This window comes from Plectropomus leopardus, chromosome 7, assembly GCF_026936395.1.
Source record: "Plectropomus leopardus strain MGB_pleo_1.0 chromosome 7, ASM2693639v1, whole genome shotgun sequence".
NCBI classification, from domain to species: domain Eukaryota; kingdom Metazoa; phylum Chordata; class Actinopteri; order Perciformes; family Serranidae; genus Plectropomus; species Plectropomus leopardus.
This window is the reverse complement of record NC_142182.1, coordinates 36,378,274-36,393,153: the sequence shown is the minus strand read 5'-3', so window position 1 is coordinate 36,393,153 and position 14,880 is coordinate 36,378,274. Positions and strand designations below refer to the sequence as shown.

At 38.8% G+C, this 14,880-nt stretch overlaps 1 long non-coding RNA gene across 1 annotated transcript in view; it reads left to right on the top strand.

The window, feature by feature from the left end:
- Positions 1-14,880, top strand: part of LOC121950795 (uncharacterized) — a 30,317-nt gene that overhangs the window by 952 nt on the left and 14,485 nt on the right. Inside the window, exons 2-3 of the long non-coding RNA XR_015777102.1 lie at positions 6,583-6,659; positions 12,359-12,401. This is a non-coding gene — a long non-coding RNA (uncharacterized LOC121950795). The remainder of the gene's footprint in view (positions 1-6,582; positions 6,660-12,358; positions 12,402-14,880) is intronic.

The following is a 14,880-nucleotide window of genomic DNA, read 5'->3' as shown; positions in this document are numbered from 1 at the left end:
TGGAGCCAATCCCAGCTGTCATCGGGCGGAAGGCGGTGTACACCCTGGACAGGTCGCCAGACTATCGCAGGGCCAACACGTATAGACAGACAACCATACACGCTCACAGTCACACCTAATGGCAATTTAGAGTCACCAATCAATCTGAGCTGCATGTCTTTGGACTGTGGGAGGAAGCCAGAGACCCCGGAGAGAACCCACGCAGACACGGGGAGAACATGCATCCCGTTCCAGTCCGGGTGCGGACCAGGCATCCTCTTGCAGTGAGGCAACAGTGTTAACCACGACGCCACCATGCCGCCCAGTCCTAATCATAAATATCAAATATTGATAAATTTTCATAATTTTCACCCTTTAAATGTCAGGTTTTTATCATGATGCCGCAATTTTTCATTATACTAAATGCTAAGTAGATTTTTTTAGAATCACAGCCATTACGTCCTGATCAGCAGCAACACTGATTTTTATACGTTATTATTTTTTATGCAGTGTCAAATACATTCATACCGCTCTGCACACAAAATAAGGCTAGAAAAAAAAATTACACTTTTTTTTGTCAAACTATGTTTAAAAAAAGATTTAAATGATTAATTTTTTCATAATTTTAACACTTTAAATGCTGGGATTTTGTTATGATGCCACTAGGTGTTTAGATGAAAACAAGACACACAAATGAATTAGTTTCAATATACTACATGCAATATAGATTTTTTTTATGGTCTCAGTCTAGGATATGTCAATTATTCCCAGCAACATTGATTGTGAAAGTGCACCTAGTGAAAATAGAATATGTATTTCTCCATATGCCAAATATGTTTTAAAAAAAAATAAAAATTGTGTAATCAGGTGGAAAATAGTAAAAAAAATTACAAATTCAAGTCAAAAGCCCAGAGTGGTACCCAGAAATAATACAATGCATGTTTTTATGGCTGTGGGATCAAAAGTTGCAGTTTGAATGGGTTTCAATGGAGCATTTTTTGACCTTGACCAGTCTGAATGTAACAATTTAGTTTCAGTGTATTATAGACTTATTGTAGTAACTGAGCTTGAAATTCCAAGATTAAACAAAAATACAAAATCTTTCCAAAATTTATGCCGTATACAAACACAGCCAAAATTATCAAAAAATGAACAGTAAAAATGTGTAAAATGCAACAAACCCTTTGTCCGTAAGGATTAAAATATATATATATAAATAAATAAAAAAAACTCCAGCGAAAAAGAAGTAATGCATTTTGTGTTGGGAAGGTAACCTTAAAAATGTAATAGATTACTGATTAGTAGCTTATTAAAAATGTGATAAGTATTGTATATGTTTGTAATGTTCTTATTAGGCTACATTAGATTACTTTTGCATACTTTTGATGTTATGAAGTGGGTGTTCTTGGAAAAATGTCCAGCAATAGGGCATGCCAAAAGAAGACCTTCCTGCATGGTGAGAAAATGCAAAGCAACAGAATATTTTATTTTGCATTTAAACTCTTTACCAAAAAGAATATATTCAGATGTTACCCCTTTGTAATCACTGGCATTTTGATTAGTAACTAAGATTTTTATCCTTAGTAGCTTTAACTGATACAATTAGACCTACATATATTTTGTCGTGTGACTCAAACACTGACAGTCAAGCAGTAGCAGGAGTGGCAGTAGCTCATTTCATAGGAACTTGACTTGGGTCACTAGTTCTAGTCCCCATACGGACCAAATATGGAGTGTGGACAGATAAATGGAGAGGTGCCAGTTTGCCTCCTGGATACTGCCAAGATGCTCTTGAGCAAGGCAGCAAACTCCCAACAAACTGCTTGAGGCACCTGTGCTTTTGCAGTACTGTCTGTCATATGTGTATACAGTATTTCCAGCCTGTGTATGTAACATGTAAATGAGAAGAGTGAAAAATCTGAATAGCATTTTCCTCCTGGGGTCAAGAAAGTAGAACGTATGTCTTGTTCTTCAGTAAATGATTTGTTTTGGGTCCATGTTGCTGGCCGTTGTCTGATGTTCAGGCCTTGTCTTGAAAAGTGCCCCTTTATCAAAATCTAGTTTCAAAAGCTTCAATTTTAATAGTTTGTTCCCATTTGTTGCAAATTCCTCAATGTTGTGTTAATCAATTTATCGTGCAGTATTTCTGGAGCCAGGTAGTATTCCGGAAAAAAAAAAAGCTCAAAATGCACAGATGGGATATATAAGGGAGGTTACATGGCTTATCATCTTATTATTGCCCAATGGCCATGGATGGATTACAGAACAGAATGTGTGCCTCCTGACCACAAGACCCCAGATGACCACAAAGGGATGCAAAGGAACTGGAAAAAGACACAACATCTAAAGGGGCAAAGCAACCCAAGAAAAGGCATAAAATGACTACAAAGTGACACAACACAGCCACGAGGTGATGACACAAAGTAAGAACACTGAAAATTACCACAAGAGAAATAAAACACAATGCACACAAAAACAATGCATAATGAGGCAAAACAAGTGTGTCTTGCTCCTGTGTAGGAGAAGTGGTGGGGCCTTTTGCATATCTGTGTCCAGGGGCCCCCACCAGGTTGACCTTCAGCTTTGAAAAGAACCCAACTTTGCAAATCCATGTCAGACCTCTCAACATGTTTTGAACGTATGAGTTGTAGTATTGTAATCTCTCCACACGATGTCAGTATAGTAACACAGGAGTAACTCTCCCCGATGCACTGTAGGTTTTACAGTTGAGCTCATGGGAGTTTTATAATGTTGTTGTGCTCTTTAAAGAAGTGATGGCTGAGATGTTGCCCTCTCCTTAGGGCATGCACACTTCAAAGTGTTAAAGTGGCACTATGTAAACCCCAGGGCCATTACACTTTTTTTTCAGCATTAAACAAACTGCTTCCTCTGCATTTATTAGACCACGAATCTCATGTTTTCTCAGACCTCTGAGGACATTACTTATTTTTAGTTAAGATAATTTTGTCACCTACACATGCCAACAGTCTGAAAAATAGTATAACATGAACATCATTTTTTCTGTCAAGTAGCTGTTTTATGATGTGACGCAATCAAAAGCACAAAACGTTGTCAGTCAATCAAAACCATCTTATAGAAAGTATGGCTATATGTTCTGTGTATCATTATTGGTTAATATAGTGTATGGCAGTGGCAACAATGACCTTAAAGTTGTTCAAAGTCAGCTGCTAATAGCTCATTAGTTTTAATGGATGGCTGCTAAATGGACTGAAGTTACGGTGGTGCTCAGGTTGAGAGGTGCCACTCAGACGAAAATGGTAAACAATGAACCTGAAAGATCTTCCTCTACGGTTTTGTAACCTTTTGTAAAACAGCACATTCTCCAACAGTGTTTTGTAATTGTTTATGGCTCTCTGAAACTGCACTGCCATAAATAATAATAATAATAATAATAATAATACGCAGGCTTTATCTTCCGTCCATATCTTCTGCAAATAAAACAGATTAAATCATCCACAAAGCAACATGCTGTCCCCACTGTTTCGTTAATTTATTTTATTTCTGCACAGTGTTGTAAATGTGAGGTGTAAGGGAATTTAGAATTGTAAGGCTTTCAGAATTGAACTAAAAATGCTGTTTTAAAGCTACAGATAAGAAATCCCTGTGTTCCACATCATTCCGTACTTTCATTCTAAATGCTGTATGCCAATAGCGTCAAGAGGAAATGTACATTTCCTTGTGAAAATATCCTTTCTTACATCAGCGCCCAAAATTCATGCCAAATAAACAAGAAGTAACGTCTCTGTGGCTGCTTTGAGAAATTGGTCTCCAGAGGGAGCTTTCTAGGTTAATTTATTCTGTATTGGGCTGGCAGTGTGTGTACTGTCACCACTTTTAAACTCGGGGCAGGGCACATTTTGTGTGCAAGACTGCCTAAGATAACTTCTTCTGGCTCCTTGAGATGGCTGCTGCCGGTTGATTCTGGCAGGCCATGAGACAACCCGTTTATTTGTTTGTTTGTCCCGTGAGTTTTTGGCTGGCCGTTTAGGGCTCTGTTTGGCCCTGGTCCCTGTTGGGCTTCTATTTCTGAAACCCAAGTGGCTCTTAATGAAGCTGGTAGGGTTGGCATGGGCCCTCAGCAAACCCAGGCCTGATCAGACCCTTCTTCTTCTGCCTTGGCAGCCACACTCCATTTGCTCCCTCTGGCTTCCTAATTTAGTAACGGTGGGTAAAAATATGTGCTAACGAACAAGGTCTGGTATGTCAGGCTGGCGTCCAGAGAAGAGGGAGACAGGGGAGGGGGGGTGAGGAGAGGAGGAGTGTGTGTGTGTGTGTGTGTGTGTGTGTGTGTGTGTGTGTGTGTGTGTGTGTGTGTGTGTGTGTGTGTGTGTGCTGTTTTCACAGCAGGCACCCAGTGACAGGGGTAGAGTCGCTCAGACCTCTCTGACATCTGTGTGTTTGCGTGTATGTGTAGACAGTCAGTGGAGCTTGTGGGGGGGTGGATGATGTGAGGTGTGTGGGGGGTGAACACTTAAAATTTCTCACCCTTGCCAAACTCCATTCAAACACTTCTAATCATTCTCCTGTTTTGTTCCGACCACACTGTGAGGCTGCAGGGTAAACCCACTGTGCAAATTAGCAAATTGCATTTTCCTCTAAAAGGAGCAGTCAGCTGGATTTATTTATCGGTGAGGATTGCAGACTGCAACCAGCTGAAACTTCTCCAATGTGCCAAGAGTGAACTCCCAGTTTGGATTCCTTTAGTTTTCACCATTCAGGAGGTTTTTACCAGGAGCTGAATTATCTGCAGAGATCTCTTTCTCTCCAAAACAAACAGCCTGGCTGATTAGAGCAGTTTCAAGTATTGAAAAAAAAAAGTTTTTTCGATGCTGTTTGGTTTGCTGCAAAGAGCCTGCTAACTACAGTGCCCGACGCGAAAAGGAAATAACGTGAATGGCCCTGTCTACAGCCAGTGATTGGTTTGTTCATTCTAGGTTACTGTAGAAACAACATACTGAACTTTGTGGACGAAAAACCATAGTTCTATAATAAAAACTGCATAGCCAGCCGTTAGGGGGGTCAAAGGGCACAGATGACCCAGGGCATGAAAAGGTCAGTGGTTACCCATTAAATGGGCCCAAGTACAACAGTTTATTTCCTGAAATATCAATGAAAATATAATTGATGTATTAACACGCTAAATAAATAAACAGATTTCATTAAAAACGCATTTCAACTTCCAATACCTCACCCCTTGCATTAACTGTGAAATGGTGCAGCCCATCTGGCAACGTGGGTCAGAGACGCACCAAAGACACATGTTGCTAATGTAAAGATGGGAGCTTAATAATGCTCCAGTTAGGCAAAATTTTATTGTGGTTCGAAAGCAGCTTTAGGGACTGTTTATTATTCATGAAAGGGCAAAGGGTGGTGTAAAACATGAGGTGATTCAGATAATTTTTTAAACAGTAGAGATGGAGATATGTTGTTTGATTTGGGTCAGGGGAGGGACAGTCAACTTTGTGTGGTTTTCTTTAACTCACAACTGGGTTTTTTAAGGCATGTTTTCTTTAAAAGTTTTCAAAATCACACCATTTATCATAACCCAAAACTGTGAAATGTGGTAAGTTATGGTAAGTTATGGTGAAGGGAGGGTCAAGCATTTTGCCCCAACTACCTCCTACTCTGATAAATAAAGCACAGTTCCTTAGCATTTTACACAACAGTGTATGAAATATTTCTGTGTACGAGAGTCCCTAAACAGTCTTTAAATAGTATAAATTGTTGGATTTTACTTTTCTCTAATCATTCATTGATGGATGAGTGGTACACTTTGAAAAACTTTGTCCCCCTGCCCAAAAGTCCTAATCTGTAAATACTGGATGACAAGATATGGCACCTTGTTGTTCGTCTGGCACATGAGCCATAAAGTTTCTAGCTTTCTCACTTGGTTTACTGAATATGCACAGTAGTGTTTCTGCCACTGGCCAAGTCTGTGAGTTCCAACTCAGCTTATAGACTTTACATCTTGATGACGTTTAACATTTTAAAAAAAAATACATTGTTTGTCTAAGCTCAAAGAAGGTTTTACAAATATTCAACCTAAAAAAAAGGAAAATATACTTATGATATTCTACTTCTGCCAGTATAATCACCTAAATCCTTCATACTAGAATGTTTAAGTCACTGTTTAATTTACACATTGTCTGCAGAGTCTGTCTGAGCACCTGTAAGTGATGACATGCTCTTAAAGTTGACTTGTAGGCATCATAGTAGCAATGTGTTTGGTAATACTAGACTTAAATGTTAAGTTCTCTCAATGAAACATTAAAATGGGAGAGCAGCAGCAGTTGGTCACGCTAGCCTCTGTAGCATGCACAGTGTTCACAAACCTGCAGCCACCTCTGCAATGTTTGGTGCAGTTTTCTTATAAGGCTTGCTTATAAAAGGCGAATTAGCTAATACATTTGACATCTGTTATATGCCATGTGAGAGGAACTTTTGCATTGCTGTGTTGTTGCATCTTTGGCATTTTCACATTGTGTGGAACAGGGAGACACACAGAATGATTTATGGCTCGTGTATGATTCTCCCCCAGCTGAACTTGCTTTGTCTTTTTTATCTCGCTTTTTAATTCATCAGGATGGACCCCCCAAATTATGACCCTCCACCACCTACTTTCTGCAAAAGAACATCGGCGAATCCACCACATAATCCAGGTATTACTCGACCCTTTGAAATTATTTTAAAAAAGGAAATGACCTGGAAAAGGTGCTTCAAAATTTACAGGAATTCTGTAAATAACTAAATAAATATGTAATTATGATTATAACTAGAAATGTAGCTTTTCCCTTGTTTTTTTCCCCTAGATATTTTATCCGACTTTAAAAAAAAAAAATCTAAATCTAATAACGTCACTTTTCTTGGGCTGCGCACCAAGAGCTTTTCACAAGTATTTAAACCTTTGAACTCTGAGTGAATTGGTGCAATGTCTTTCAAAAACATGTGAGTGAAGGCAAGGAGCAACTTGGTGAGAAATGTTTCACAAATTGTAAGAAATTATTAGATTTAGAAAATTATGGTGGATAAAATATCTTAGTCGGATAAAATATCTAGGGGAAAAAAACAAGGGAAAAGCTACATTTCTAGTTCTAATCATAATTACATATTCATTTAGTTATTTACAGAATTTCTGTAAATTTTGAAGCACCTTTTCCAGGTCATTTCCTTTTTTAAAATCATTATTTAAAATTTTTATTTATTTAATTATTTTAACTAATTTTCAAGTAACTTTCTTGTACTTTTTATTAGTTTCTTGCTAAATCTTGTGTCATTTCTTCTTTTGTTGCTCATTGCCCTCTTATATGTTTGAAGGATATTGAGCCAACTTGTTCAAGTTTCAAAGGGTTAAAAAACCAAAGGTTTCAAGTTTCAAAGGGTTTAAACCATGGCACCTCAGTGAATATCTTTGGGATTTATACATATGGTTTTGCACTGATGTATGGCTCACTGCAAATGATTTCTGTTGCGTTTTATGTCTGTAAAGGCTTACTGGATGTATAGTGGTAACCCTTTAACGTGTGAGCTTCCTGGTTCAGCTTTCTCTGTGTATACTGTGGGCTTAGCTACAAGCCATGCAGGCAGCAGTAGAAAAACATGTTATTTAATGTATGTTTACCCTATGCACCTCAGACTTCCAAAGTTCTCCATTTTCCATGGACTTGTTCCAACAAACATTAACAGTGAATAACTTTATTGAGGCCATGTCAGTAAAACACACAGGTGAAGTGGTAACAGGAATCTTTCCTGTAATCATACAATGGCTCTAAATATTTTATTCTGACAAAATGTTTGGAAACACTTTCTATAAAGACCACATCTATGATGCACTATGAGGACATTCATAGATAATTATAATGCATTCATAATGCTTTATGACTACACTCATGAACACACATAATGCTTACTGATGCACTTGTAATGAATTATAAGTGTCTTATGGATGCTCATGACTAGTTATAAACTAGAGGTTGATTGATGGGGCTGATAATGCATTATAAATACCTACATTCACCTATACACACACATCAACAATCAGCCGTAGTAAGGACTCATAGTGTGTCAAACTTCAGTCTTTTAAATGCATTTTTAAAAATATTGTAGAGTAGGATAGACATTTATCACTTTATGATGCAGCATAGATTCTTAATAATGCATTGTACATGTGATACACTTTACTTAACATCAACAATAAAACATGATGAACAATACACGATTATAAATTCATCATTATGTACCTCACTTTACTTAACACATACAGTGATAACTTATAATTCTGCATCGACCGTTTTAGCATACTGAGTCCTTACTACATTTGATTGTTGATGTGTGTGTATAGGTGAGTGTAGGTATTTATAATGCATTATATGCATCATCAGTCAGCCTCTGATTTGTAACTCGTCAAGAGCATCCACAAGACCCTTGACATTTATAGTTCATTATAAGTCACATTTATAATGTAACATTTATTTATAATGTCTTGATACAGTGCATCAGTAAGCATTATGTGTGTTTGTGAATGTAGTCATAAAGCATTATGAATACATTATAATTATCTATGAATGTGCTCATAATGTATTACAGATGTGTTCATCATAGAAAGTGTTACCAAATGGGGGCTTCCTAAAATGCCAGGCTTGCTTCTAGATGATATCAAGCCCTTAAAAGCAATGCAATATGATGTTAATAAGTGTGTTTACTTCATTGCTTTGTAGCTTAGAGCGCCCCCTGGCCGAGCTGAGTCCTGTGTTTGCAATTACTCCATTTTCATCCATCAAGACACTTGACCATAGAAATCTGCCTTCAAGCACTTTAACACTTGCCCGTCCTGCTCTCAGTTCAAGAGGCTCGTGGCAACCTTGACAACTTCACTTTCAGAGCCAAAGCTTCAGATGAAAACAGAAAACCTCCTTGTCTGTTGAAAGGCGGCAGCAGCACAAACTCTAAATTTACAGGCAGGAGAACAGCTGCTACTCCAACTGCACCTTGTCATCGATTAAACACAAAAACAGACACATGATTAGTGAGGAAAACTGTGTCTTGAAACTCATTGCACAGAGAGTTTGGGTGAAATCCCTCAAGCTGTGAGCTGAACTTTTGCCACACAACTGTGGTCACAGACAGGCTAGGTAACAAACCGCATTGTCCCCAGCTTGTGCAGGAACATGCTGCATGATTCACATAACTAGTGGCTAGATTGGCCTTACTGAGCTGAACCAGAGATAAAAAGATCTGCACAACACTAATACCATTTTTATTCTTTGATCTAGTCGTCAGGCATCATTAGGAGTTTATGTGTATTTCATATTGTTTTAGTTTGATATGAGTCTCATGATATAATAGAAAATATCATAAACATTTGCATAACTATCTCTTTGGAACTATTACAGCAGTTTCATAAAGAGATAATTTGTTTGTTGGATTGTTCCCACCTAGTAGAGGGCTAACAAGGCAATTGAGAACAGATATTATTATGTCTTAATAACCATCTCTGAGTGCTTTACCTGTCAACACAGGAAAGCTCCAGTCTTGCATGACAAGAAAACAATTTATGGATCCACTTCTCATAAAAACAAACAAATGCTTGCCTTTTTGGGTGTAGTTTTTGCTTGTCAGATGTGTCACAGTTATTTGTTGAAACCACAAACTAGCACCTAACTTTCATACAGCTGTCCCCACTTCCTGTGTTAGTTACCCCACAGACACCCACCCCTCAACAGCAAACATTAGCCCCTGTCATAACAAAACGTGTTTAGTGTAGGAACTGATGTTCTTTAATGTGTATTTTTGTATAATCTCTTAAATAAAAAAAAGTGAAACATCCTTTTCTGCCAGTTACTGGAACACTTCTGGAGCAAATAAAGAGTAGAATTACCTGAATGACCTGAATTATTTTATCTTGGGGCCAACACAGTGCAGCTAAAAAAAGTCCAAAATTTGGTGAAAAAAATGCAAATTCTATAGCTTTTAAATGACATGAGAGGTTCGCCACTTACACAGAGTTATCCTTTTTTCATTCAGATATGCCAGTGTCTTCACAGCTGCTGCACTTCAGATAAAGCATGTTATTTGAAAAATTGACTAACAAATGTGTTTCAATGCGGTAATCAAAGTATTTGTGAGAGTAATTCCGCTGTAAAGAAGTCGAAACAAAGCCAGGCACTTAAGCCAGGCACCCCTCCCTTTGAACCGACTGAAGCTGTCCACAGCAAAGACATGATAGTCACAGTGCGATAAGATAAGCCCTCTTTCCATGCAGCAGCATTGCTCCATGCCAGTGCTTTGTTTAACAATAGTTCAACTGGAATTGTTCTCTGCTATGGTGGAGACTTATAGGATGGCTTAAACTTGTGTTTATCCTTACCCAAACCTTAGCCTAATTTGAAGCATATGCAGAAAACAAACCTACTATTGTTTCACCACTAAATCTTCTTCTCTTCTTTCTATTCAATGTCAAAATCAAAGATTACAGAGAGCTTTGGAGGTGATATTGCCATTCTTTGTTTAGACAATGGCGCACTAAACCAATAACTGTGTTTTGTGTGCTGACAGCGTGTACGTTCCCTCATAATTGCAGTTTTAGCAGCGCTGCGACAGGGAGATATGTGTATATGGGGGAGTTTCATCTGCTTCCAATGGCCCCGCAATCAAGCTTTAGCTGCTAAAACATGGATCAGCAACTGTTTGCCAGACATTTTTCGAAATAATACAGAGGGGTTTGTCTGTATCTCTGCCTCCTAGGAAACCAAAAAACACCCACACACACAAGGACATCCTCCAAATGATGAGAGGATGGTGCATCTCCTTGTCCTTGGTACACTGTGGTCCAGCCTTGTAGCCCCTGTTACCTTGTTGGTAACCAGGGGAAACATCTTCAGGCTGCCCATTCACTGACTCAGAGTGCTGCAGTTCACAATCAAGTGTGCCACAGAGGGGCTCAGCATAAACACACTTCACCTGCTTCTCTAACAACATGTACACTGTAAAGTCTGACAAGTTGATCGCACTTAAAATACTCTGCCATGAAATAGAAAAGTAAATATAACTATTATTCTTAATTTATGTTTGCTTCATATCTAATTAAGTTTACTTAAAATTTGGCTGTATTTACTTAAAATATTTAAAGTTGTTGTAACTTAAAAGTGATAGCAGCTTCATTAAACCAAGTTAGTCTGACTTAACTTGATCATGACAGAGAGGATTTAGCCAATGATGAAGTTAGGACCTAGACTTAGACTTAGATTGACTTTATTGTCATTCAAACACAACAGATAGACACATAGATAGAAATTTCCTTGCAACTGGCTCAGAAATAGTAAAACTACAGTAGCATAAAAACAGAGATGGAGATAGAGATCTGCCAGTTATATACTGAAGTTGCTAAAACTTAGAAAGATTGATTGAATGAAACTTGGCTTGTTTCATTCAGCAACTTTGAAAAAAAAAAGTATCTAAAAAATAGTATATATAACCAAATTTCATGTAAACTTAACAATTAAATAAAAAGTAAACATTAATACTGAGTAAAATTAATTTGTTAAATTTTTCAGTTTAACATGTAAAGCATGTTTCAAGGAAAAAAGACAACCTCCTTGTCCGAAAGAACATCATGAACTTTTTTCCATTTGGCTTTACATAACATATAATCTGTGATGCACTTTTAATGTCCAGTGAGTCAGCCAGTAATATTTCTAAGGACTTTTTCTGTCATCATAATGAGAAAACTTTGTGAATATGGCACTTCTGTACAGTCACTTTGAGCAGGATGCTGACTGCAAAAGATGCCTTCTGCTTAAAGCCGAAATGAATCACTCACACTTAAGACTTGACCAAACCACACACTTAACCCCCACCCCCATGAATATGCTTCCAAAATGAATACAATTGGAAAAAATTGGAATAGGGATATCAAATATGAGGTTTTCTGGCGGAGCTTCGAGTATGGATGTGAATGAGAGGCTAAATGTCTGCCTGTGGTGCTCTGACCTTTGTGGCTCCTCTGCTGACTTGGTTCAGGTGAGTGCAGGTTGTGTGATGCAGTGGTATCAATAATAAAAGAAAGGTAACCCCCTCCCCCTGGCTGCTATGTGGGTCAGAGGAGGCTCTCGGTGGATGGGAGACATTGATGAAGAGCACCAGGGAGAGCGTTGGAGCGCCTACCCCACAGTGGTGCAACCCAAGCCGCTCCCCCTGCACTTGTTCCGATGCCCCCCTCCTGAGCTGCACCGCCCGGTGCTCTTTAAATGACCTTCAAATTAGCCTTATTTTTCAGGGCTCCAAAACCCCTTCAGGGTTCTTCCTGGAAGTATGGCTGGCCCTGTTCTCACTCTCTGCATTTTTCTTTTATTACTCTCCACAGATGGAGTGGAAAACAACAGAGGAGTGGAGCCTGTGTAGCAAAGGTGACTGATTTTCACTCCTGTTGTGTCTCTGATGTAATCAGACAAGTGAGCTGTTATGTGTTCCCGATTATGCAAGTAAAAAAAAACCAAAAAAAAAAACCACACACACACACGCACGCACGCGCACACACACACACACACACACACACACACACACACACACACACACGCGCACACACACACACGAACACGCAGTTTTTTTACCCTTTCATTCCACCTACTCTTTCAAACATATTCCTTTGTCACACATCCTCATTTCGGCATCTGCAGACAGTGATGCATGTGGTGTTTTGAGAGGTTTGTGTTTGCGATGGTGGATGGCAGTCACAGTAGGATCCGTCTTCCACTACATCACAGAACAACACTCTGTCAAGCCGGCCATCCATCACTACATCTGTAGTTTATGTACACACAGCAGGTCACACTGGTCCTGTGTCCAGAACTGATGCAGAGCTCTTGATTATGCATTTGCATTAAGAGAAACACCCCTCTCTAATGGAACCAAATGACTCAGAAGGCTGTAATTTGTGAGGTTATGCTTTGTTCTTGATGGAATTGCTATTTGCAAGGCTTTAACTGATGAACTTTTGGCGCAATTTTCAGGATGGTCTGCTCACAATTTAGGTTTAATGTAAGACAGAGTCCATAATCTCCTTTTTTTTTTACACCTGTGACAAAGTGTGAAGGGTGAATTTCCAAAATTGCTTCGTCAATTGACAACAACCTACAGCAAATGATAGGCTGATAAACTGTTTGTTAATGTTGTAAATGCACCTATTAGCAGTGTGCACACTGTAGCACAGCAGCCCTAAAGGTGACCTCATACAGCACAGGCATATGTTGCACCCTGTTGGGAAAAGCTTTGACTTTTGTTTCATTTTTGTGAAGCCTTACCCCAAAGAAGACAATACAGCTCCGCACAGTACTGGCATTATAAATGTTATTTGCACAAGTGGCAATTTGTCATGAGAGCTTTTTAACATCCTTTTTTAAACTGACCTTGTGCTGTATAGTGCATGGAAACTTTTAACTCACCAAGTGGAGATAATGTAGCAATTGCTGAACAATTCATCAGAAGCCGCTCTGGAGGTATTAAAGAGGAACAGATATTTCTTTTCATGATAAATATTACTGATAAAGGTGTACAGACACAAAATTAAGATCAAAATTCAAAGCAACTTCTTTCTTTCTCCAGGTTCCACCCCTGCTCGCTTTTGATACTTGGCCAAACATTTGGAGTTAACTCTCCAGCTATCATGATGGAAAATTGACAGACGGGATAGTAACTCACAGGCAGCAAGAGAGTTAGAGAGCAAACATCAAGGGGAATCAAGTTGGAAAACATAATAAGTCATCGTGTTAGCTGTGTGAAGTGAAAGAGATGGTGTGAAAATAGGCAAGAGGACAGCCAGAGGTGGGGCATGATGACTGATGGCTGGGTGGGATGGGGGCTTGTTGCTCCAGAAGGGCAAACCTGGCCTGATTGATTGGCCAGTGTTTCAGAGAGCCTCCCATGCCCATTTGCTTATGATGCTGGAATGCTTTGGTAGCATTTTGTTAAAGGAGTAAAGACAAATGATGAAAGGCAGCTGATGTAAGATGTAGGATTGTTAGGTATGAATTACTTAAAATGGGGCAATCAGGCCATTAGGGGAGAATACAGTATTTATATTGTTTAAGCTGAATGAGTGGTGTTTAACTGCTGAACCCTGTTATGTTAGTCTTTCATTCCACTGGAAAATGGTGCAAATGTTTAATGTGTACATTCAATCACTCTTTGAGTTAGTTTTGGTACATTCAGGGATATAAATCACATATGGCAACTGAAAAATTCATCACAGAAAGGGCAATAATGTCATGAAAATAATTTTCAAATCTGGAAGCATCTATAACAGGCCAGCAATTTTTAAACACTACACATAGAGAAACAAGACTACTGTTATGTTAGCAGCTCTGTGAGGCTGTAATAAGACACAGTGACACTTAAAGTTGAAGTGCTGAACTTTTGTCTTCCCCTTCTGGCAGTAAGAGTAACTATACAAACACAGCCAATGCATGCTAACGACACATGCCTGCTGCTGAACTCTTTACATAATAACGTCATTAAGGAAATAACTAACAACTAGTCTTCCTGGGGTCCACACAAAAAAAAGACAAGAAATTAAAAAATCCCATAACGGACAATCCACAAACACCTCTTTGTTTCTTTTTTTCTGTATCCCTACAGCAACTTTTCTTGATGTTTCTTAGGATTTTCCATCATAGCTTCCACCATACTCCTAGTTGCTGCTCTCACCATTGTCGCCCCTTTGAGCTCTGATTGATGTTAAAGTCTACTGTGTAAGATTTAGTGGCATCTAATGGTGAAGTTTGAGTTTGGAACTCACTGAACTTCTTCCGTGTGCCAAGCATGGAGAACTATTGTGGCAGACGGCAAAGTCCAAACACATGAAAACACAAAAGAGCCTATCTAGAGCCA